Raw genomic sequence first — 26653 nt, 5'->3', positions numbered from 1 at the left:
CTTTTATTAAATAAATGCCATGGACAAAAGAAAAGTAACACGAAAACGACGCGTTTCGCCGCAAACTGGCCGCTTGTTCACATTTCGGGGGCAAACAGAAAGGAAGGACATATAAACCAGCATGCTCTCTATGATATTAGTGTATAGAGCAACGTGCACTGACACAAAGGCTTATTTTACAAAGTCTGCCATGTTTGAATGTGTTACAAACCACAGTTAATCGTGTTAAATACATTGAAATATGTTCAAACAAGCGTCAAATAAGCTGTCAGTATTGTTCTTTCCTCAACAATTATATAACTTGCACAATGGTTATTTTATATTACCAAAATGGATAATATGCAGTGATGTTAATAGCATACAGAGAATTACATATTAGGCAAGATAATGCTTTGTGCATGCGGGTCTGCCTGGTGTGTGGTCGCAATGGCCCTGTTATGTTGCTCTGCATGCCCAGTAAGTGTCGATATGTTGTCAGAATTAATGTCTGTTTATGCATCCATCACAGATAGAGCTACATTTGTGTACATAAGAGTGAATACATATATTCAGTGAAAAAAACTTAAGGGATGTTATGGTTAAGTTTCCCTAATAAAAACCTATGAAAATAAGCAAAAAATGTTGTTGAATGGGCTTTATGGTTACAAGTAAAACCGAAACCCCCCAGAAATTCACCAGTTATGGTAAGCTAAACAACCATAACGCGCGTCACCAATGTGCAGTGCTAAGACTAACACCCAGGACATCAAAGATGACATCACAAATATCAGGGTTACTTGTTTTTCTTCACTGACAGTCAAAATATTAAAATTGAAAAGGTAATATATATCTAGAAGTTAAACTTCTTGTATGTTCTTAAAGTACTTTCCTTACTGTTTGCCCTATCCCCAACTGTGCATAATCAAATCATGAACATGTCTGCAAAATTGGATGAACTAAGTAATGATTTTAAGGAACATTTACAATTGATCAAAAACCAGGTCATTACAAATGTTCCCTATCACTGTCCATCTTGCACATGTCCCCCTTGTCCCCAGTAATCATCCCCATCAAATTCCCAAAATTGAAATCAAAGATGCTTTGATGAAACCTCACTCTCTTCCTCCCCTGATCATTATTGTAAAGAAATTCCTAATCCTCCCATGTATGTTTCACATTCCGGTACACCATCCCTTTATAAATATTTGTATTTTATAGCATAAATGTGTTGTTTATTGTTGTGTGATATTTCTTTTATTGTATTTTTTAAAAGCCAAATTATGAATCCATGGACTACACAAATATCTGGTGGCACCTCCATTTTAAGAATGGACACCCCGGGGTGTCCGGTCTAAAAATGGAGGTGCCCCCGAACAGGGCGTGGTGTCTGCATATATCCGGTTCTGCATGACATATTTTTTATTAGTCCATGAACACTGCGCCTATTCTACAGACATCCATGTGCATGTGCCCTGCGATTCCCACTCTATGGGTGCCCACAGACAGCCCTCATGGCCACAGATGTCCCAGGATGTCATTGTGTGACTGCCCCCTCACAACGTGATGGCCTGTCCGTGAATGGTGTCCCCAGCCGTGGACAGTTTCAAACTGCATTTTTGGCCATTCTAGGGTGTTTCAAGTTGAAACTTTACCCTTACAGGGCACCTAGACACATCCATGGTTGATCTGGCCACTTTTTACAACTTTATGAGGCCTATGTGCGGCTCACTAGTCTGCAGACAGCACGACCGTCCACAGACAGTTCCTCTGAAGGGACCCACCCATTACATTTCCTCATTCTCAATCTGGCTATCGAGGAGATAGCATCTGGCATGACATCAGCTTTGCCGACCAGCTTTATTTGCACCAATGGCTTCATTCATTGCCAACCCTCGTTCCCGGGGGCCACCTGGAGAGCCTACAGAGGGGAACAGGTGCAGTGATACAGATCAGGATGAAGAGGAAGATGAAGATGAGGTGGAGGAAGTCCCTATCTCCAGAACCTAGAGTGAGTCCTTGGTCTGGCAATTTTTCAACACCGTTGGTGATGTACGAAGGCTCATCCAGCCAAGGTCAGATGCACTGAGTGCAAAGTTGTGCTCAGTCATGGAAAACCTGGGTTGCATTCCTATGGGAGAACCTCTATGAGACGCCACACCTCTACCCCATCTTCTTCAACTGTTCCTGTTACCACAAAGAATACTTCTTTGGGGCAGAGGATCCCAGTGGCCACCTTGCATGCCATACAGAACACTGTTGACCCTTCCCTTTTGAGGGTCACAGTACTATGCATGTACTGCGATGCACCAATCTGTAGGGGGAGCCGTTTCAAAGTGCTTTCGAGGCTGCGGTGAAGGAGCATGAGAAACACTGCCCATTACCTTAAATTTAAGGCTCGCCCAGAATCTTCCTCTGTTCACCTGCCCCTCCGTCTCTGTGGTTGGTGCTCCTTCCCTCCCTTCCCCACCTTAACTTGCCTCTCCTGGAAAAAACCACAAAAAATCCAAAATAAAATACAAAACCAAAAAAACACAAACAAACAGTTCCTTTAGGAGCCACCTTTCATAGTTAAAAAATAGAAGTGAGAAAAAGTCACATGCCCCTTTGCAGTATGCATAGTCCGTGACATCAGAAAAAGTACAGGTGTGGGGTGGGGCATGAAAATCATTTTAATTGTTTTTCACGCAAACATGGTGACTCTTAAAAGAACATATATTTATTTCCTTTTAACTTTCATAATTGTTTTGATTATTTTGTTTTATATACTAAACCAACAAAGTTTCTACACATCTACACAACATAATTATTTTTTATAACCTTTGCGCTTTGTATTTTTTGTGTGTATTTTTCATTTTTATTTAATGCATCTTCTAACAAATAATTGAATCTACACTTTATGTGTTCACAAAAACAACTTCAATACATTGTGTACGTTTTCCAAAAAAATCTGATCCCCCACATCAGCTAGCTATTTTCTGTTAGACATAGTGTAGAGGCAAATCCCTGAAAAACACATACAACATTAAAAGGGATGAAGCATCCAAGTACATCAATGATTATGATGCAATCATTTACCTATTGTGTAATGAAAACATAGAAATACATTCTGCATTGGCAAGATATTTCACAGCCTATCTCACCAAAGCTGAGCAAAACAGAGCTAAAACGCCTTTGGGATGGTATATCATCTGAAAAAACACTGTCACAAAACTGTACAGCTTTGGTATAAAAATGCTCTCGCTTAGAGAATGTGGGTGCTACGAAGCTGCAGACCGTTTAACAAGTGCAGCCTTACATGACAAATCTGAACTCATTGTCTGGCTAAACCTTGGTCCAGCGTCATCCCGAAAGAGTACTAAAATCCTACCAAGAGATAGAAACAATAGCCACAAATGATCCCAACAGCCATGACATTTTAAAAAAACAATGTAATTGACACATACTACCCAAAAAGAAGTACTGCTTTGGAAAACACGTGCCTGTATGACATAGCCCAAAATGACTCCTACAAAAACAATGTCAAACCAGATGAGACAACTGGTATATATTCAGTCTCAACTTGTGAAGGAAGCCTAGTAAAAGTTACCAAACCCAGCATTACATGTCCCTACTGCAACATTTTAAACCTTGGAGAAAAGAGCAAGAATTTTTAGGTGACCATGACTCATTTGAAGCTGCATTCAAAACAAATGAAAACAGTATAACAAATGTAAATTTCAAACAATACAAACAAATGTTGGACAATGTATGCCAACAAGAGGAAGAAATTGAAGCTCAAATAGATAAAAACACTCGTGGGGGGGTCAAAATTCCATTACAGGAAACCAAGAACCACTTGGAGAACCACTAATTCTAAATGAAGCAGAAATAGCCATGAATGAGGGAGAAAATACCATGTATCAATATAAACAATCTGAAGAACACTTGTCAGTGCTCAAATCATAGCTAAATGATTAACAACTCACCATTTATCGAGAAGTCACTGAAGAAATTGAACATGGTTTTAAACATGAAATTAAAACTTGTAGCTGCAATAATTATAAACCTCTGTTCCTGTATGTAAGTGGTTAAGCTGGTTCTGGAAAAACATAATTATTCAAATGATCATCACATTTCTACAAAACTTAAAAAACAACAACCTTTTGACTGTTGTAACAGTCCCCACGGGTTAAGCTGCCAACAACATAGGAGCAGTAACTTTACACCGACTACTGCTAATTCCAGTAGGACACCAAAACCAATTAGAATACTACAAATTATCAGCAGAAACTGCTGCTGAAGTATGCTGAATTCCGAAACAAATAAAGTAAGCATGGTTTCCAACCTCATGTTGGCTTTAGTTCACCTCAGAATGCAAGAAGTCCTAAAAACCGACTACGAAGAACTGTTTGGAGGAAAACATGTTATTGTTTTCAGAGACTTCCTACAATTGACATCAAAAAAGGTCAACTGATTTTCAAAACATTATGATATAAACAATGCTGCAACACACTCAGCAGCATTGGAAATGTAAATCTCTTGCAACATTTTCAGTACAGAGAACTCAAAACATGTGTCAGTCTGCAGACCTGACCTATGCTAACATTTTAAAAAGCATTAGAACTGGTCTGCTTACTAAAGATGCTAAATCCATCCTGAATAGCAAACTAATCCATGAGCTATATGGGCGAAACACATCTGCTCCTGATGTCATGCAACAATTAAATCAGCAAAACATAAAATGCATGTCCTTAATACCAACGCTTGCAAGCTGTAGTCAATTCATCGAGACAATGTTAAAAAAAGAAATGCAACCCATACTGCATATCAGCTCCACAGACAAACTAAAAGTGCGCAGCATTACACTCCCTACATGTCAACAAGCAACAGCACAACTAATAGATTGGAACAATGTATCTCTAACATAGCTGGATTGGAGAAAATGTTAATGTTGTGTGTAAACTGCAAAGTAATTCTAAAATGTAACCTTGAAGTAGATCAATTGAGCAATTGGTATAGTTGTTGGCTTCCAAACATATCCACATGGCAACAACATTCAGTTTGTCAACATCCACTTTGACAAACTTGCAGAAGTTAAAGGAATTGGCTGCACAGTAGCATGTTTCCTTCTTTTCAAAGACATGTATGTACTCAAAGAACAATTCTCTCTGTCTCTTGCATATGCTGTCACTATTCACAAATCGCAAGGTCTAACCCTAGATCAAGCATTGATTGACATTGGCAGCATAGTCGTTAAAGAAGGTAGGAGTTACGTAGCACTTTCCCGTCCCCGCACACTCAATGGTGTATTCCTAGTTGCAAACAAAGTCAATGCTGACATTCCTTGCCTCCTATGATGCAAAAGGCTTTGTGCACTGTTCACCCCTATCTATATATCTACCTTGCACTTCAAAAAAAAGGAAAACCCTTTAAAAGAAAACAAATGCAAACAGAACCTATAACATATCTCCCAACAATACCGCTAAAGAACCAACGACCATCAAATAAACTGTCAAGTACAAACTCAACTGCATGTCCATCAGAAGACAGAGAGCTACTTGTTTCCTCTCAAAAACAACTGTAGGCCCATGAAAGGATGTAGAAGAACAACTCTCTGGTTCATTTAAATTCAGCAACACAACTAGAGTAAGTTGATATGCAAATGCAACAATCAATCTTCACTTCCAATTGCCAACAATGGCTCACAACATTTACTTAAACAGCTCAGACCAGTTGTGTATGCAAATGTTCGTCCTTCATAGAAATGCCACAAATAATCCTGCCAGCACTTACAGTGTCTCAGGTACAAGGCAAGAATTGGACTACCATGCAGGAACGGTAAAATGTACTATAAACACACAAGGAGATCCTCAATAATTCCTAATGTACTTACTACAAGTACTAAAAACCAAAAACATCCCTATGAATGAAATCTGGAAGATTTCATACACGTGGAAACATACATGCACTCTCTGCAACCATGTTTCACAAGAGCACATCCCTAATGAACGATATCTTTATGAATCCATACCAAACTGTAAATCCATTCCATTTCAACAGCTTCTGCAGAATGCAAATCATGTCATACTATGCCCTTTTTGCAATTCAGACAATCGTTCCAGCATACAAATAAACTCACATAGCCAATATATCATACTAATGCTTCTGAGGCACAATGCAGATGATACTAAAAATAACTCTGAAGTTACTAGCTTTACAAATGGCCAAGTATCTCTTGGCAAGAAAACCTTCACAACAATGGGCATGATATACCACACTGATGCCACTATCACTTCGGGGCACTATACTGCATATGTAAAAAAAAAAAGTGGTTTGTTTGAATGTAACAACACCTCTGTTACTTCAAAACATAGGTTACAGCAAATGTAACAAATGCCTACTTAATATTCCTTCAACCCAAATTTACCCACTAAACTGTAACACAATGAACAGTTAGAATACGCCAACAGGTATCTAACTACATCAATAATACTACAATATTACCTTTAAAAGTCAATCTAGTTGGAATATGCCAACAGGTATCTAACTACTTCAATAATATCCTTCATTGCAATAAACTGAAAATACGCCATCACAATTATTGTTATTACAAAACGTCTTCTTAAAGCTAATGTAGTTTAAATACGCCAACAGGTATCTAACTACTTTAAACATTCCCTTAATGACAACACAATTCAAACAAACATACTATCACACTTACACTCACATAATTGTAATCATTTTTTTTAATCCTTCATGGATTTTTTTCCCAATGACCCAATGATTATTTAAATCTAAGTGATTTGCCTGCAGCAGAAACTACCGCGGGCAAAACGTTCACATAAGAAAGGTGCGAACTACCAAAAGTTTGCACCTCATGCAAACACACATACATTTTCACACCCATACACACAACACACCCATAAACCCCCCCTCCCACCCACACCCTCAGCACAACCCCACCCACACCACCCAATATAAACAAACCCCACTTACCTTCTTTTTCATGCTGGGTCCCTGAAGTGCCAGTTCCCTTTCACTTCTGTGATCGGGAACCGGCACTGCAGGGTCCTTTTGTTTTCTTTTTTTTAAATGGAAGGCTGTGGGTTTGTCCCCTGCAAACCCCGCTCACTATACCATAAAGTATATACAATGCTACCACCAAAGGTTCAAACTTTTGGTGTTCGAACATTTGATGGTAGCATTTTTAGAACTTTTGGTCGTTGCGACCATTTTTTTCTGGTACAATCATCCTAAACTGAATATTTAATGTCAATACAACAACAGTGTATCATACACTAATGTTGTACCAAATATAGAACATAGAATGTACTGTTTATGAGGGTCAGAAAAAGTAAATGTATTTGTAAAATTGTGTGCAATTAAAACTCTTAAACAATCCTGCTTAACAAACTACACTGGGGTTTTTTCCCCCACAGTAAACGAACCAGAGATTCCATCTTCATTACTGTACGCAACTAAGTAACCATACCAAGTATAAACAAATACATATTCCATAAGCAATATCCTCAATCGTACTGCAATCATAAATACCATAAATACCATATACGGTTCAATTATATCTTTCCACCATATTACAAAAACGTAATACTCCCACTAGATTACCTATAATTACTATACACATATCACTACAGTGGCCAGATTTATTCCACTCCCCTACACTTTCTACGCTCTCTTTCAGCCATCAAAAAACCCCAAATGTGTTTTCCAAGCTGTTCGTTCATGGCGCTGAATGCAGACTACTGCAGTGTCTGCGGAGCGGGCGGCACCCACGCCCACTTATTTCACCTAGAAAAACAGCTCCATATCATCTTGATTCCACCCTTTCCAGCCCCTAATTCGACCACCAAATAACCCCAAATGTGGTTTCCAGACTTTTTCCTCACCGCGCTGTCCGCTGACTCAGGCGCCTGTCCGTGGATCCAACATGGTGACCGGTTAAAAAAATTTGACACACCTCACTCTTTCCATCATCCAATCAGCGTCTGTGTCTGATTTCCATGGACATCACGTTGGACCCTGATTGACCCGAAGGCCGGTCCGTGGAATGAATAGGGAAGTGAGTCCAAGGACCGAACCCAGATATCACTCATTTATTTTGACCTACTTTTTCTCCCTTTAAAAAAAAAATGACTGGACAGAATTACACTAAGCTGCCGCTCCAGGCGCACATTTGGTGAAAATCCACCCATCGGTTTGGGCTGTAGGCGTGAGCAAACATTTTTTTCCATTACATCTATGAGAAAAAACACACATTTTGGGATCTCCCCTATAACTCTGCACCCCCTGGACGAAACCTCACCAGACTTTGAAAACTCAATCTGAGGGGGCCATATTTTTGCAAAGTTTGGTGAGGATTCGTCCATGGGGGGCAAAGTTATAAGCCACACAAAAAGTGTTCTTTCTATGGGTTTAGCAACTTAACCATAAGTACATGTCCGCTACCGCAATTTGTGTAATATATTTATGGGACAGTTAAACTGAATAAGTTCATTGCAACAAAACCCTTGAAATTCAGCGAAAAAACTTTAGTTGAAGTGACGTGAAGTTGCTGATGTAATGTCACAAAACCCATGAAATTCAGGAGGTGCTGAAGCAGCTCCACCTTAACCATGATGCCCCCATTGCCCGGCCCTTAAGCACATTGATGTCATCACAATTGACATCACTGAAGATATCACAAATGACATCACATATGGCATAATAAGCGACATCACTGGTACAGCAGATCATGTGTGCAAGAAAGAGAGATGCAACTTTTGAAAAGCGTGGTTCTGCATATAAGGGTGGATTCAGCTTGGCTGGATTTTGTATTTTAAAATACTGTCCATTTACAACCATGGTATTCTTATGCATCAGAGTTACTCTGTATTGATTGAGCATTCACCATGATGAGATACTCTAGTACCTTGATCACCCTGTTCTAAAACAGGTCTCTATGCAAAGAAGACATTTGAGTATTCCGATTATGACTTTACATCTGTCTGCCAAAGGATACAACATAAATACCAAGTGTCTGTTTCTGAAGTGAGCGGTTCAACATATGGCAGGCAATTGACTGTTATTATAACAAATCAAATGTTAGGCCTTGGCCATGTAGAATAGAAAATATTTTTTGAAAATAATACTTAGATTGAGAACTATGAAAGAACGAGGAAGAGGGACATGCTGATATGAGATCTAGATTCAGGAACAATATCTATGTCTTTGAGTATTGAGATCAAGAATTAACAAAAAAAGAAAGATATGAAGACACTTTTTGAATAGAGATGTCATTATGTTACAAATTATTAAGACGATACTGAGATGTGGAAGAGTACATTGCACAGAAATGCAGATAGCAAAATATGTGTACACCCAATCAAATAAAAACTGCATTTTAATCTTCCAATAACTTTATTTTATGTGAAAGGAGAATGTAAACACTACAAAAACATTGATAATTGCACTCTTTGGCAAATGGTTCAATAAAAACGGAAAAAAAACAGACTATTTACTTCCGATTTGTGATTTATGGTTACAAATATTCTGCAAACGGACTGGCCTAAGGGCACGTGTACGGTATCAAATTTGAGAGCTGATTGGTTCATAGATACGCTGGTCGCGCATCACAAATATATAATGCCGAAATCCTTACATTTTCTCATTGCTTTTGGACACAAATTCAGATGGACAGAGTGAAAACGTCTACCAAATATGCTCATTGAAACTATTTCCTATCCAAATCCTTTCCCTTTGTTGTACTTTGGTTTCTGTCTGTTCTTTTATATTTGTTTTCTGTTTGTTTTTTCCCTTTTTATGGATTTTCGTAACATTTCTCTTTTTATTTCTTTTGCTTTTTCTTTTTTAATTATTTTACGGAGATGGCGACAAAACATCCCGAGGCACCCTCCAGCGATGAAGAGATCAACCTTGTCAGTCTCCTTGAAGAACTGGAAGACATTGAGGGGGTAGAACAGCCATCTCTCCCCAAGAAATACCACTGCAGGAGCTTCACACCTTCCCTGTGCTGGCAGTACGTTAAGGTGCCTAAAGATACTCTGCTATCAGACATCGAGAAGGGACTGTGTACATTTTTCAGAGAGGTCTGAAAGAGAGGAATCTTCACAGTTCCTGCACAAAGGTGGGGGTAGGGTGGGTGGTTAGAGAGAGTGGAAGTAGAGTGGGTGAAGGTAGATAGAGTGGGGTATGGTGGGTGGGGATATAATTAGTGGAGAATGGATGGGTGAGTGGGGATAGGCAGAGTGGAGGTAGAAGTGTTAGGGAGAATTCTCTTATAAGGCTCATTTCCCCAACCTAGTGAGTCCCCCAGCAGCTTTGCTGGGTTTTTGGGGTTTGTTTTTTTCTCCTGCTAAGAGTGAGACTCTTTTCCTCCCACTCTTAGACATGATTTGAGGTATGTCTTTGACTTTATGCATGCCTATGGGCTATGGGGTCTTTTACTCCATAGGGTATCATCTGTTTTTAGTAGGTGTGTTACACAGCTCCCTCAGTGCAGTAACACAGGGGTGTCATAGTGACCCCCAAACATAGACTCCATACCCTGGGACTGACTACTGTCTCCCAGGGCATGTAAAGTCACCATTGACTTTACTAGTCCAAAATTGTGAACAGAACCAGTACAAACCATCATATTGTGGAAGTACTGGAAGGGGTTAATTCGATTGCCCCGGGTCTGTTTCCAAGACATCAATGGCACTGTCCAGTCCCCCCCTTGTCGAGTTTCTGGCTGGTGGCAGTGGTTACCACGCAAAATATTCTACCGGAATATTTCCTATGGGATTTTCCCATTGATTTTAAACGCACCACTTTTTGGTGCAATGTTAAAGATACCCCTGGTTTATTTATAAAATCACCGGTTGGGTCTTTTTGCCAGAACTCTTTTCCAAAATGCCGTTCGTGTCCGTCTCTGTTACTCCAACCAAGGTCAGGCCCTTTGTTCCACTTTTTGACAGGCTTCTCCACAGAAGCCTTCCAACAGGTGCCACTCTGTCTGGGTTCCACAGGATGTGTGGGTGGGGGAATTGGCACCCTGGACTGCGTTGCCTTAGCAACTCAAGTTGCACTCTGTTCTGATTGGCCGAGTGGTGAGCCGCCCGGCTCACCACTTAGCATGTATGAGTGACAGCTAGGCTGTTGAATGGGGGTTTTTCTGCATATGAGCAGGGCTTTCGGGACTGGAACTTCAGAAGTCACTACAAGACCTAAGAAATCCAAAGAGGGGAGAAGTTGAGCCACCTGCAATGACGACACCACTGGTGGAGCCCTGCTGCAACGACCTCACCACTTTCCCGACGACAAGAGAAGATCTTCTGCTGAAAGAGTCTCCTTCCTCTGAGCTGGTGGGATCAACCAGTTCGCCATTTCACCTTCCATGACATCTCTTGGTCGAATCACCCGTGCCAAGCACCCTGGCGGCCGGATAGCCAAGCTTCACCGCTGTGACAGCGAATACCAGGAATGCACCTTTTAACCGACGAACTCCGCGGCTGGTTTCTTCCCTGGGCAGTGCAACGACTCCAAGTTTCCTCCTCGGTGAGATCATCTCGTCCCCTGGTCGAAACCACAAACTGCACCCGCTGCCAGGAACAACTGCCACCGCTGGAGCTTCCTCAACTTTAAAGGTACTGTGTTCCACCTGGCCTCCCTTTCTACGGTTTGCTAAAGGTGATCCTTAAATCCTTTGCTTTCCAACTGGGTTGGCCCCAGACCTTCTAACTTTACCTTCTGAATCAACCCAACCTCTTTTGAACATTTTCACAAAGCTTGAATGCATTTCTCAACTGTGTGATCTTGGGCACATTTCACCTTGCTCCATTTAAAGTGGGCCTGGTCTATGAACTTTGGTTCTACAGTAGACTCTGCCTTCTTTAACTTGTCTTGGTCTTTTAAAAGTGTTGGGAACTGTTTTATTTTTATGACCTGCCTTTTTCTCTCCCTTTTATCTAATTATTGGAGTGCCATCTAAGTTACACGCTCACCTCTGTTTTGACAAAAAGTGGTGTTTTGACTTGTCTAATAATTCTTAAGGGAGGTGTGTATACTTTTCTGATTGTGTTTTGAACGTGCTTTGATTAATAGTGCTAGTGTATTTTCTAAAGTGTGTTTTAAATAAATAATTATATACTTTTGATACAAAGCTCTGGTCAGTGTTTGCTTGCTCTACTGTGTTTTTAGCCCTATTGTGTATCCTCTGTATACTGCCCTACTCTTCTTGAGAGAAGTCTGACTGCTCAGCCACAGCTACCAGGTAAATCTGGGTGGTGCGACTGCTACCAATTGGGTTTACTGCTTACTCCTGTAGTCTTAATCTTTTTGCAGTGTTCCCCAAGGGAACTGCACAGGATTCTGCCTAACAATAGGCAGAGTGGAGGTAGAGTGGGTGGGGGAAAAGAGAATGGGGATTGAGTGTGGCTACAGCGAGAATTTAGTTTGGGTGGGTGATTGGGGAGGAGAGAGTGGAGGTAGAGTGGGTGGGAATAAAGAGAGTGGGGTTGGAGGGTGGGGATTGGTAGAGAGAATGAGTATTGGGTAGGTAGATGGGGGTACAGAGAGTGGGAATTGGGTGGGTGGATAGAGTGAGTGGAGGTAGAGCAGTTTGGTGGAAGTAGAGAATGTCTGGGTAGGGTGGGTAGGTGGGGTAGATGGTAGGGGTAGGATGGGCAGGTGTTGGTAGAAAATGTGGGGGAAGGGTAGCTGGCGGTGGGTAGAGAAGTTGTGAGTATGGTGGGTGGGGGTTGAGAGAGTGGTTTGGGGGTAGAGAGAGTCAGGGTAGGATGGGGGTAGCAAGAGTGGGGGTTGGAGGGTGGTTATTGGTAGAGAGAGTGGGGTGGGTAGATGGGGGTATAGGGAGTGGTGGTTGGGTGGGGGTATAGACGGTAAGGGTAGGATAGGTGGGTTTGGGTAGAGAGGGTGAGTGAGGGGGTAGAGAAGTTGCAAGTAGGGTGGGTGGGGGTTGAGAGAGTGGGTTGGGGGTAGAGTGTGTGGAGGTAGGGTGGGTGGGGATTGTTAGGCAGAAACCTGTGCAATTCCCTTAGGGACCACTGCAAAAGGCTTACGACTACAGGTGTTGGCAGTAAACCCAATTGGTAGCAGTCTGTACCACCCAGATTTACCTGGTAGCTGTGGCTGAGCAGCCAGACTTCTCTCAAGAAGAGTTAGAAAGTGTATAGAATATACAAGATAGGTACCAAAATACAGTAGCACAATCAAACACTGACCAGAGCTTTTGGTATCAAGTATATAATTATTTATTTAACGACACACTTAGAAACACTCTAGCACTATTATTATAAGCAAGTTCAAAAACACAGTCACTATTAATATATATACATCCCTTAGTCCTTATTAGACAAGTCTTAGTTAACACCACTTATTTCCAGACAGAGGTGAGCGCTTAACTAAAGATGGCACTCCAATAAGTTGAGAAAAAGAGAGGGAAAAGGCAGAAATTAGGAACAGCACACAACACAATACTTTTAGAAGCACTCAGCAAGGCAGGAAAGTCAAAGTCTACTTGTGAGCAAAAAGTTCAGAGGCCAGGCTCCCTCTTGGAGAGAGTAGAACACCAATGCACCCAAGATCACACAGTTTAAAAGGTTTGGAAAGTCTTGCAGAGAGTTTAAAAAGGAATCAGTTCAGCTCAGAAAAGTTCAGTTAGCCAGCCTAGGGCCAAACCAAGTGGTAAGTTGAGGATTTACGAGACACCCCACACAGACCGTTGCGAGGGAGGCCAGGGGGACACAGTACCTTGAAAGTGGGGAGAATCCTCCAGCGGGGGCAGTTGTTCCTGGCAGTGGATGCAAGTCATGGCATCGTCCAGAGGAAGAGCAGATCTCGACGTGGAGGAAAGCTGAAGGTCGTTGCACTGCCAGGGAAGAAACCAGCTGCGGAGTTCTCTGGTTAAAAGGTACTACCCTTTTATTCGGGGTGGTGGAGAAAACATGGTATTCCGGTTGCCGGGGTGCTTGGCACAGGCAAGGCGGCCACGAGATGACCCAGGAAGGCGAAAAGGCAGGCAAACTGGTTATCCCCACCAGTCAAAGGAAGAAGACTCTTCGGGATGAAGATCTCCTCTGTCGTTGGAAGAAGTGGTGAGTCGGTTCAGCAGGGCTCCACCGGTGGTGTCGTCGTTGCAGGTCGGCTCAGCTTCTCCCTCTTCAGATTCTTTGGTCCTGTGGCGACGTCTGAAGTCCCAGTCCCCAAAGCCCTGCTTTTATGCAGAAAACCCCCATTCATCAGTCCTAGCTGTCACTCAAACATGCTAAGTGGTGAGCCGGGCGGCTCACCACTGGGCCAATCACACAAGAGTGCGACTTGAGTTGCCGAGGCAACTCAGTCCAGGGTGCCTAAACCCCCTCCCACACCCCTGTGGTACCCAGACAGAGTGGCACCACTTTTGGAGGCTTCTGTGGAGAAGCCCGCCAAAAAGTGGAACAAAGGGCTCCACTTGGGTTGGAGTCACAGAAGCAAACACAAACGCCATTTTGGAACTGAGTTCTGGCAAAAAATACCAACCGGTGAATTAATATTAAATAAACCGGCGGTATGTTTGAGGCTATGTTAAAAAGTATTAGCCTCGTCAATGGGAAATTCCCATAGGAATATATTCGCGGTTGAATATAAAAAGTAGTATCCACTGCCACCAGCCAAAACTCGCTCAGGGGGGACTGGACAGTGCCCCCTCGAACAACAGACCCAGGGGCAATCGAATTGCCCCTCCCAGTTCGCCCACAATATGATGGTTTGTACTGGTTCTGTTCAGAATTTAGGACTAGTAAAGCCAATGGTGACTTTACATGCCCTGGGAGACAGTAGTCAGTCCCAGGGTACGGAGTCTATGTTTGGGGGTCACTATGACACCCCTGTATTACGGCACGGAGGGTGCTGTGTAACACACATACCAAAAACACATGAAGCCCTATGGAGTACAAGACCCCATAGCCCATAAAACACATTCAAAGTCAAAGTATGTCTCAAATCATGTCTAAGAGTGGGAGAAAACAGAGTCTCACTCTTAGCAGGAGAAAAAATCGAGCAAAGCTGCTGGGGGACTCACTAGGTTTGGGAAATTAGCCTTAACAGAGAATTCTCCCTTACAAGGATAGAGAGAGTGGGGTTTGGGTGGGTGGGGGTAGAGAGAGTGGGGGTTGGAGGGTGGGTTTTGGTAGAGAGAGTGGGGGTGGGGTGGGTGGGGTGGGGTAGAGAGACTGAGGATTGGGGGGGTAGATGGGTGCAGAGGGTGGGATTGGGTGGTTGGGTAGAAAGAGTGGAGGTAGAGTGGTTGGGTGGGGCTAGAGAGAGTTGGGGTAAGTAAGATTAGAGGGAGTGGGGTTAGGGTGCATAGGTGGGGGTGGAGAGCGTGATGGTGGGTTTGGGGTATAGAGGGTAGGGGTAGGATGGGTGGTTGTAGGTAGAGAGGGTGGGGGTAGGGTAGTGGGGGTTGAGGTAGTGGGTTGGGGTAGAGAGAGTGGGGATAGTGTGGGTGGTGATAGAGAGAGTGGAGGAAGAGATAGTGGGAGTAGAGTGGGAGGGTGGGAGTAGAGAGCATGGGGGTGGGTGGGGCTTGGGTTTGGGGTTTGGGCAGGTGGTTGGGAAGAGATAGACGAGGAAGAGTGGATGTATGTTGGTAGAGAGAGTGGGGTTAGGCTGTGTGGGTGGAGGTAGGGAGGGTGGGGGTAGGTGTGGGTAAAAAGAGTGGGGTAGAGAGGGTCAGGGAGGGTAGGTGGGTGTGGGTAGAGAGTGGTTGGGGGTATGGTGGGTGGGTATGGGTTGGGATAGTGGAGTGAGAGTGGGTGGGTGGGGGTAAAGAGAGGGGGGGTAGAGAGAGTGGGGGCAGGGTAGGGGGTGAGTGGAGGTAGACAGAGTGGAGGTAGAGTATGTGGGTGGAGGTAAAGAGAGTGCGAGTGGGTGGATGGTGGTAGAGAAAGTGGGGGTATGGTGGATGGGGTAGAGAGAGTGGAAATAGGATGATTGGAGGTTTGTAGAGACAGTGGAGGTAGGGTTTGGTGATTTGGGGTGAAGAGGTGTGATGCTGGAAATGCATCTGAGGGACAGGGCCTCTGTATCCTTGTCCTTTACTGCCTTTTTATCGTGTGTTCTGTCGTGTTTTCCACGCAGGAGTTCATGTGGGACTCCTGGCGGTGAAGCTCTCTCTGTTTTGGTTTGGTGAACAGACCTGTGGGATACCCTTACGGCACCCATGGGTGGGGGTACAACCCTGTGCCCCTAGTGTATGTTTTTGGGCACATGTGGGTGGCCCTCAGAGCAGGGTATGGGCTGGTGGCAGCTCCATGCTGACTTTGACAGGTGTGCTGAGTATCCTCCATTTTGGGGATCTCCAGGCTGTGCCATTGGAATCAGTTGATTCCTGATGGAAAACAAGATGGCCCCTGTGGCCTCTTGCTTTCTATTACCTATTACCTTGTTTTCCCAAAGTCCTGGGAAGCCCTGACTCTGTCCCTTCCCCCTGACTGGCTGTTGGGTGGAAGTTTCATATATGGTGTTGTTGTGAAGTCCAGTCCAGACTGACTGGAGCCTTCCCAGTGACTGTATGTTGTGGGTACGCCCTGTTGGTGGGACCTGGGTGAATGGAGTGTGTGACCAATATACACTTCGTGTTGTGGCTGTCTGGTTTCTGGTATGAGAGACAAAGACTGAGACAGCCCTGCCCGAAACTGGCCTGAATGCAGTGTGTAGTGTTGAATGGCTGAGTACTTGTCCCAATCTACATTCCTTGTTGTGAGTGTCTGAGAGGGAGGAGGATGGCCTGAATGCACTGTGTGCCTGATTGGCTGACTGACTGCATGAATGCCCTTCTGTATGATTGGCTGCTGAGATCGACCCAGCAGTGTGGATGAGAGACAAGATAGTATATCTGGGGACCTCTCACCACTGGAAATTGTTCAGAAGCGCTCAGAAGCTGTGTCTACACTTTAAGAGTAACTGGAACTGCTGATGCTCGACGCCCAGCTGGAAGACGAAGACTTGCTGTTGCATTTGCTTCGACCTGATCTGAAAGCTGCCAAAATCGTCAAGGACTGATCCGAGAGAGGACCTGGTAAGGCACCCTCTTCCCGTGCTCCGAGGGACTATCGAGCACCGCTAACCTTCGCCGAAGCTCCCTGGAAGTCAGACCCTCGATAGGCTGCCGACACGAGACGAGACCACTGAGGAGAACAAAGCAAAGCACCTGGACTTCGCCGCTGTCGAAGTCCATTGCCGTCGACCAGGGTTCGCAGGTTTATGTAACCGCTGGAGGCCCGTCAAAGTTGTGTTGCCCAGCCGTGGGTACCACTTGACGCCGTGCCGCCGACGACTGGAGCCGCCCGCTCCTTTGCCTAAAAACATTTGAATCCAAGGACTCCCTTGTCCGCAACGTCGATCGCTTTGTCCTGCCGGAGAAAGTCGAGGACGCCAACGCGCCGAGGAGAATCCGCCGGTGGGTTTCCCGCCACCTGAAGACCACAAAGACTTTGATGACTCGATGCCCTTGTTAGGCCACAGTTCTTCTGAAACTCTTTGCGGTCCTGAACAATCCATCGGCGAGGTGCCCCACACACCTCATTCTCGCAGGACGTCGCTGACGAGCACCGCCTGCATCGGCATCGGGGTCTCGGCACCCTTGAACTTCTCATCGCTGCCGTCGACGACAAGTTCACCATCTCCGGCGCCTCTCGAGGATCCGTGGCTCCTGCTTTAAAGGGAGTCACTCAAGAAGGATCCTTCGACGCGTCTTCGAAGAGCTCTACTCCACCAGGTACATTGGGGGGGCAAAACCTTAATAGGAGGAAATAAGGCTATTGAACAATATATGGACTGGGCTTGTGCTATATATCTTTATTTTACAGGTTGCCCAGGTGGGGGGATCTCCACACAGAACTGTGTCTATCGGTATAGGCCCGCATTCTGCCTATTGTTTTAACCATTTTACGTTCCTTCCTATCTCTATTGCTGGTTTCCTCGTTATTGATCTGTGTGACATTTTAACCGTACACTTGATGCACTTTAATGAGATTTGATAACATTGGTGGTACCACTTTAGAATTGTATATATTTATCATTGTTGATCTCCGAGTACAAAGTGCGTTATTGTGATCGTGTACATACCTTTGAATATTAATTATATAAAGACTGTGTTTTCAGTAATACAGTGTGTGGACATTCCTTTGTGGGGGTTCGGGGATTACACTGTACTTAAGAACCAGCCTGCATCACCTCCTGAGAAGCTAGGCCTTGATTGCTCGTCCATTGCTACCATAATAGAGCATCTTGGCTGGGGTCTTCTGTGCCTCTCCTCTACCATATAGAGAGCAGAAGTACAGACACCCCCTCCAGTCTTTACACTGGTGGCAGCAGTGGGATGCTTATGGTTTTAAGAATCAGTGTGTAACCGTGCCACTTACAAAATATCTGCACTTTATTAAATTAAGGTTTGGTTATGTACAAAATAACTGCATTACAAGCAATGGAGTCTATTGCAAATAGTAAATTGACTAGGATGAGCATAGAGGCTCTGCAGAGTGCTTGTGAAGCCAGGGAGTTAGACTTTGTGGATAAGTCTTGGGCTGAGCTGATAGCTGCCCTGGTGGACTACCAGACCGATGGTGAAACTCTTGATAAGGGGGGGAATGAAACCAATGAGGACTCTGCCCCTGGGGGTTCTACTGAATCTGTTTCTGGGGATGCCACCATTCCTGCTGCCTCCGTTCCGAACCCCAGCAATTCCTTGGAGCTTGAGTTATTAAGGATGAAATTGGCCTTTGAATATTGCAAGTTGGAAATAGATGCTGAGTTTAAGAAGGAGGAGTTGGCTCAACAAGTGGAGCTCAAGAATAGGGATCTTGAACTCAAAAATGAGGACCTTGAACTCAAGAACCAGGACACTGAATGTCAGAGAATACAGCTAGAGAAAGCTAGAGGGGAGACTTCAGCGAAACCCAGTGAGAGTGCCAGGTCCCCAGCCACCAAGTTGATGAAAGATTTGGTTGGTGTGTTTGTGGAGGGTTCTGATATCCTCCAATGCATTGAAGCGTTTGAAATGGCTTGTGCAATTCATGATGTTGACAAAAGAGATTGGGCTAAGTGTTTGTTAAGCAGAGTGCCTCAGACTGGGTATGACCGTATTCTGAAGCTGAGTGTGGAAGAAAGGGGTCCGTATGAGTGTATGAAAGCTGCTTTGATTGCCAAGTTTGGCAAGACACCTACCCAATACCTTAAAAGGTTCAGGGATTTTAAGAAAAGAGAGAATGTGTCTTGGGTTGACTGGGTGAGTGCTGCGCACATGAACATGATGGGGTGGATTGATGGTTACAAGGTGAACACTTTTGTTGAATTGTCCCACCTGTTGTTTTTTGAGCATTTTTCTGAAGCCTGTTCACCGGAGCTGCGTCAGTATGTTGCTGACCAGAACATTTTGGATCCCTTTTAGCTGGCTAGGCTGGCTGACAAGTGGGTCTTTCACCGGGTGTCCCCTAAGGACTCCAGTGGGAAGGACGAGGACAAAGAGAAGGGGGCCTCTCAGAAAGCTGAGGAGTCCCAAAAGCAGTTACAGTTGGGTAAACCTAAACCCTCCTCTCCTAAGACCCAAAAATCTAGTGGGGATAAGTCATCTGTGGGTGGGAATAAGAGTAGTGGTCCACCTGCTGCAAAGCAGGCTCCCAGTGGTTCCAGTACCGTACCCCGCACTCCCGGCACTTGTTGGGATTGTGGAGCTCTGGATCACAAGAGGGGCAACTCCAAGTGTAAAGGTAAGGCACTTGGAGTACAGGCTGTCAGCCTGACCTACCCTTACCCCATGTCTGAGGTGGAGGCCACTGTCCTCCCCTCCTCTACAGGGATCACATTTGGTGCTCCTGTAGAGATTTCATTAGGTCCCTTGGGGCCTGGGACCAGTACGCGGAGGTACTGGCGACTATCCCACAGAACACCCGTAGATTTGTGAGAAGTGTCCTCCTGAATGGCCAGCCTTCTACTGGTTTGAGAGACACTGGGGCAAGCATGACAGTGGTGGACAGGACCCTGCTCAAGCCAGATGACTATGTAGGTGCTCCTCTGAGAACCACCAGGTTATCTGGTGGGCCTCCCAAATTATCGACTGTAGCCTTAGTCACACTCGTAATTGGAGACAAGACAGCAAAGCTTCCTTTCCTGGTTCAGGACAATGTCCCTGCTAACCTTCTGTTAGGTAATGATCTAGTCGAGTTGGGATTGATCTCGGATGGTCTTCCCATGACTGCTGCTGCAGTCACTAGGTCACAGGTGACCCCGGGTCTGGCTGCGAGTCAGTTACCCGAGCCAAAGGCGCGGCCTAAGGTAAGACGAAGGAAGAACAAGAAGGCCACCTCTGTGGAGGGAGCTCCTTCTCTTCCTGCTGTTCCTACAGCACCCATTGGAATCCATGCTCCAGACGGGCTGGGTCCAGTGGTAAACCCTGTCTCAACTCCTGTGGGAGAAGAGCCAGAAGACTCTCCTGTGGGAGAGGTTCTCAACCCGGAGGATCATCCCGATCATCAATGCTTGTTAGCTGAAGGGGGACCCTCCCGGGCAGACTTCTGTAAAGGACAGAGAGAGTGCCACTCTCAAGGGTCTGAGGAAACAGGCCCTGTTCCAGGCACAAGGAGAAGTGCCTAGGACATTCCGGATCTATTGGGAGGGTGAGCTCCTTGTTAGTGAGCCCACTAAGCCTGAACCGGGTGCCCTCAAGTGGTTGGTGGTACCCCAGGTTTACAGGCCCTTCCTACTGCAGTTGGCGCATGAGGTGCCCTTAGCTGGTCATCTTGGTACCAAGAAGACTAAGCAGAGGCTCTCTGCCCATTTCTACTGGCCTCGGATGGGAGTAAAGTGGAGTCCCACTGCAGGACCTGCCCAACTTGTCAGTTGTCTGGCAAGACTGGAGGCAGTGTCATTGCCCCACTGCAGCCATTGCCAGTGGTTGGCACACCATTTGAGAGGGTGGGCATCGACATTGTCGGTCCCCTGGACCCTCCCACTTCAGGTGGACATTGGTTAATCCTGGTTTTGGTAGATCATGCCACCAGATACCCTGAGGCTATACCCCTTCGGACTGTAACTGCCAAGGTGGTGACCCGGGCTCTCCTGGGCATTTTCACCCATGTTGGATTCCCCAAGGAGGTTGTCTCTGACAGAGGATCCAACTTCATGTCTAGTTACATGAAGACCATGTGGAAAGAGTGCGGAGTAACCTATAAGTTCTCCACCTCTTACCACCACCAGAACAATGGTCTGGTTGAGAGATTTAATAAAACTCTCAAGGGCATGATAGGTGCTTTGGAAGAGCCCCTAAGGAGGAAATGGGATCTCCTTCTGCCATGCCTGCTGTTTGCTTACAGATAGGTACCTCAAGAGGGTGTTGGTTTCAGCCCCTTTGAGTTACTCTTTGGACATCCCGTGAGGGGGCCCCTTGCCTTGATCAGAGAAGGTTTGGAAGCCACCCCTCCAGGTCCCGCCAAGCACGTGGGCGACTATGTGTTAGGCCTCAGACAGAGGATGACACAGATGATGGGTCGGGCAACAGCGAATCTCAAGGCCAGCCAGGAATTGAACAAGTACTGGCATGACCTTCAAGCGTCGCAAGTGGATTGGACTCCGGGACAGGAGGTCCTCGTGATGGAGCCTACCAAGCCTCGGGCATTGGCAGATAAATGGACTGGACCCTTCAGGATAATCTCCAAATGGGCGAGGTAAATTATCTAGTTGACATGGGTAGCCCCTCAGGTGTTCCATGTTAATAGGCTCAAGCCTTTCCACAGGCGAGCAGAAGTCTAATGTCTCTTGCTAGCTTCAGAGCAAGAAGAGGATGAGAGTGAGCCCCTTCCTGATTTGCTGTATAGCAACCCTCAGGATGGCTCAGTGGAGGGAGTGCATCACTCTCCAGATTTGACAACAGAGCAGCAGAGGGCCTGCAGGACTTTGCTCCAGCAGTATGCCTCTCTGTTTTCGCTGACGCCAGGCCTTACACTGTGGTGTAAGCACGAGATTGACACTGGTGACAGCATGCCTGTCGAAAGCAGGAGCTACCGTATGTCAGACACTGTTAAGAACCACATCCAGGCTGAGGTCACCAAGATGTTGGATCTGGGTGTTATTGAACCCTCAACCAGTCCCTGGTCCAGTCCCGTGGTCCTTGTCCCCAAGGCAAGTTCCCAGGCAGGTACCAAGGATTGGAGGTTCTGTGTGAACTACCGAGGAGTCAATGCCATCACCAAAACTGACGCGCACCCATTGCCCAGGGCTGATGAGCTCGTGGACACCATAGGTGCTGCCAAATTTGTGAGCACCTTTGACCTCACCTCAGGCTATTGGCAAAAAGCTCTGACGGACCATGCCAACGAAAAGACGGTGTTCTCAAGACCAGAGGGACTCTACTAGTTTAGGGTCATGCCTTTTGGGTTGAAGAATGCCCCTGCCACCTTCCAGAGATTGGTCAATCATGCTCTCAGTGGGCTGGAAGCCTTTTGTGTGGCTTATTTAGACGACATTGCCGTCTACAGTTCCACTTGGGAAGAGCATTTGACACATCTGGGCAAGGTGTTGCAGGCCTTGAAAAGGGCTAACCTCACTATCAAGGCCACCAAGTGCCAGATAGCTCAGGGGAAAGTCACATATCTTGGTCATGAGGTAGGAGGCGGTCAAATCCAACCTCTCCCCAGTAAGGTACAGGATGTACAGGACTGGGAGACTCCCACTACTCAAACCCAGGTGAGAGCCTTTTTGGGCCTCACTGGGTATTATCGCAATTTTATGGCGGACTATGGAACCATAGCTGCACCACTGACAGCTCTGACTTCCCCCAAACAACCTAGGAAGGTTAATTGGATGGAAGACTGTCAGAGGGCCTTTGATTGCTTGAAAGAAAGTCTGTGTAGGGTACCTGTGTTGTGTGCGGCTGACTACAGCCGACCCTTTATCATCCAGACGGATGCCTGTGACACTGGAATTGGAGCTGTCTTGTCCCAGTTAGATGACAAAGGGAGGGAATATCCTATCATCTTCATCAGTAGACAACTCAACGGGTAGAGAACTTAGGTGGGCTACTGTTGAGAAGGAGTGTTTCAGTATAGTTTGGAGCCTTCGGCGTTTTAGGCCCTACCTTACGGGGTCTACCTTCAAGGTCCAAACAGATCATAAGCCCCTGAAGTGGCTTATGCAAATGAAGGGCGAAAATCCGAAACTGCTCAGGTGGTCCATTAGCCTGCAAGGGCTAGACTTCACCATAGAGCACAGACCAGGGAAGAGTCACGATAATGCAGATGGCCTTTCCAGAAGGTATGTTGACCGTCTGGATGAGGGTGTCTAAACCGTGGGAGATTAGGCACCCTCCACCTCAGTCTGGGGGGGGCGACTGTGATGCTGGAAATGCATCGGAGGGACAGGGCCTCCGTATCCTTGTCCTTTACTGCCTTTTTATCGTGTGTTATGTCGTGTTTTCCGCACAGGAGTTCATGTGGGACTCCTGGCGGTGCCGCTCTCTCTCTTTTGGTTTGGTGAAAAAGACCCGTGGGATACCCTTACGGCACCCATGGGTGGGGGTACAACCCTGTGTCCCTAGTGTATGTTTTTGGGCACCTGTGGTTGGCCCGCAGAGCAGGGTATGGGCTGGTGGCAGCTCCCTGCTGACTTTGACAGGTGCGCTGAGTATCCTCCATTTTGGGGATCCCCGGGCCCTGCTATTGGAATCAGTTGATTCCTGATGGAAAACAAGATGGCCCCTGTGGCCTCTTGCTTTCTATTACCTATTACCTTGTTTTCCCAAAGTCCTGGGAAGCCCTGACTCTGTCCCTTCCCCCTGACTGGCTGTTGGGTGGAAGTTTCATATATGGTGTTGTTGTGAAGTCCAGTCCAGACTGACTGGAGCCTTCCCAGTGACTGTATGTTGTGGGTACGCCCTGTGGGTGGGACCTGGGTGAATGGAGTGTGTGACCAATATACACTTCGTGTTGTGGCTGTCTGGTTTCTGGTATGAGAGACAACGACTGAGACAGCCCTGCCCGAAACTGGCCTGAATGCAGTGTGTAGTGTTGAATGGCTGAGTACTTGTCCCAATCTACATTCCTTGTTGTGAGTGTCTGAGAGGGAGGAGGATGGTCTGAATGCACTGTGTGCCTGATTGGCTGACTGACTGCATGAATGCCCTTCTGTATGATTGGCTGCTGAGATCGACCCAGCAGTGTGGATGAGAGACAAGATAGTATATCTGGGGACCTCTCACCACTGGAAATTGTTCAGAAGCGCTCAGAAGCTGTGTCTACACTTTAAGAGTAACTGGAACTGCTGATGCTCGACGCCCAGCTGGAAGACGAAGACTTGCTGTTGCATTTGCTTCGACTTGATCTGAAAGCTGCCAAACTCGTCAAGGACTGATCCGAGAGAGGACCTAGTAAAGCGCCCTCTTCCCGTGCTCCGAGGGACTATCGAGCACCGCTAACCTTCGCCGAAGCTCCCTGGAAGTCAGACCCTCGAAAGGCTGCCGACACGAGACGAGACCACTGAGGAGAACAAAGCAAAGCACCTGGACTTTGCCGCTGTCGAAGTCCATTGCCGTCGACCAGGGCTCGCAGGATTGGTTAAAATCTGGAGGTCCGTCGAAGTTGTGTTGCCCAGCTGTGGGGACCACTTGACGCCGGTCTGGCCGACGACCGGAGCCGCCCGCTCCTTTGCCTAAGAACATTTGAATCGAAGGACTCCCTTGTCCGCAACGTCGACCGCTTTGTCCCGCCGGAGAAAGTCAAGGATGACCAACGCGCCGAGGAGAATCCGCCAGTGGGTTTCCCGCCACCTGAAGGCCACAAAGACTTTGACGACTCGACGCCCTTGTTGGGCCACAGTTCTTCTGAAACTCTTTGCGGTCCTGAACAATTCATTGCTGAGGTGCCCTGCACACCTCATCCTCGCAGGAAGTCGCTGATGAGCACCCTTGAACTTCTCATCGCCGCCATCGACGACAAGTTCACCATCTTCGACGCCTCTCGACGATCCGTGGCTCCTGCTTTAAAGGGAGTCACTCAAGAAGGATCCTTCGATGCGTCTTCGAAGAACTCTACTCCACCAGGTACATTGGGGGGGTAAAACCTTAATAGGAGGAAATAATGCTATTGAACAATATATGGACTGGGCTTGTGCTACATATCTTTATTTTACAGGTTGCCCAGGTGGGGGGATCTCCACACAGAACTGTGTCTATCGGTATAGGCCCGCATTCTGCCTATTGTTTCAACCATCTTACGTTCCTTCCTATCTCTATTGCTGGTTTCCTCGTTATTGATCTGTGTGACATTTTAACCGTACAGTTGATGCACTTTAATGAAATTTGATAACATTGGTGATACCACTTTAGAATTGTATATATTTATCATTGCTGATCTCCGAGTACAAAGTGCGTTATTGTGATCGTGTATATACCTTTGAATATTAATTATATAAAGACTGTGTTTTCAGTAATACAGTGTGTGGACATTCCTTTGTGGGGGTTCGGGGATTACACTGTACTTAAGAACCAGCCTGCATCACCTCCTGAGAAGCTAGGCCTTGATTGCTCGTCCATTGCTACCATAATAGAGAATCTTGGCTGGGGTCTTCTGTGCCTCTCCTCTACCATATAGAGAGCAGAAGTACAGACACTCCCCTCCAGTTTTTACAAGAGGATGGGTGGGGGTAGAGAGAGTGGGTTCTTAGAGAGAGTGTGATTTTACAGAGAGTGGAGTTAGAGTGCCTGATTTATTGTAGAGAGAGTGGGCAGAGGGTGGGTGGGGGTAATGAGAGTGGGGTCGGGTGGCTGGGTGGGGTAGAGTGACTTGAAGTAGGATGGGTGGATGGGGTAGACAGAGTAGAGGTAGTTTGGGTGGGTGGGGGCAGAGTGAGTAGGAGTAGGGTGGTTGTGGATAGAGAGAGTGGAGTTTTGGTGGGTAGTTGGGGAAGAGAAAGTGGAGGTAGAGGAGGTCAGTGGCGTAGAGAGAGTCAGGGGTAGGGTGGGTGGGCTAGGTAAGAGTGTGTAGGGTTAGTGTGGGTATTGGTAGAGATAGTGGGGTATGATGGGTGGGGATAGAGACAGTGGGGTTTGGGTGGGGAAGAGATAGTGGGGTTAAAGCCGGTTGGTGGGATTAGAGAGTGTGGGGTTTGGGTGGGTGGTTGGGTAAGTGATAGTGGAGGTAGAGTGGGTGCATGTTGGGAGAGAGAGTATGGGTAGGGTGTATGAGTGGAGGTAGGGATAGTGGGGGTAGGGTGGGTAGGTGTAGGTGGGGAGAGTGGGGATAAAGAGGGTCAGAGTAGGGTAGGTGGGTGTGGGTAGAGGGTGGTTGGGGGTATGATGGGTACGGGTTGAGAGAGTGGAATCAGTGTGGGTGAGGTAGAAAGAGTGGGGGTGGGGTAGAGGTGTGGGTTGAGGTAGAGAGAGTGGAGGTAGAGTATGTGGGTGGAGGTAAAGAGAGTAAAGGTGGGTGGATGGTGGTAGAGAGAGTGGTGGTAGGGTGGATGGGGCATGGAGTGCGGAGGTAGGATGAGTGGAGGTTTGTAGAGACATTGAAGGTAGGGTTTGATGATTGTGGTACAGAGAGAGTGGAGGTAGGGTGCCTAAGTGATGTCAGAGAGAGTTGGGAGAGGATAGGTGGGGGTAGAGAGAGTGGGGTTTGAGTAGGTGGATGGAGTAGCAAGAGTGGGG

General features: G+C 46.2%; 1 protein-coding gene across 1 annotated transcript in view; it reads right to left on the bottom strand.

Annotated features, from left to right (window-relative positions):
- LOC138481050 (sodium/hydrogen exchanger 2-like) overlaps nt 1–26653 on the bottom strand; it is a 1286045-nt gene that overhangs the window by 761682 nt on the left and 497710 nt on the right. The window lies entirely within an intron of this gene.

The sequence above is a fragment of the Ambystoma mexicanum genome, chromosome 5p, assembly GCF_040938575.1.
Source record: "Ambystoma mexicanum isolate Mex_15411 chromosome 5p, UKY_AmexF1_1, whole genome shotgun sequence".
NCBI lineage: Eukaryota > Metazoa > Chordata > Amphibia > Caudata > Ambystomatidae > Ambystoma > Ambystoma mexicanum.
Note: the sequence above shows the minus strand (reverse complement) of the source record. Positions and strands in the feature narration are given on the sequence as shown.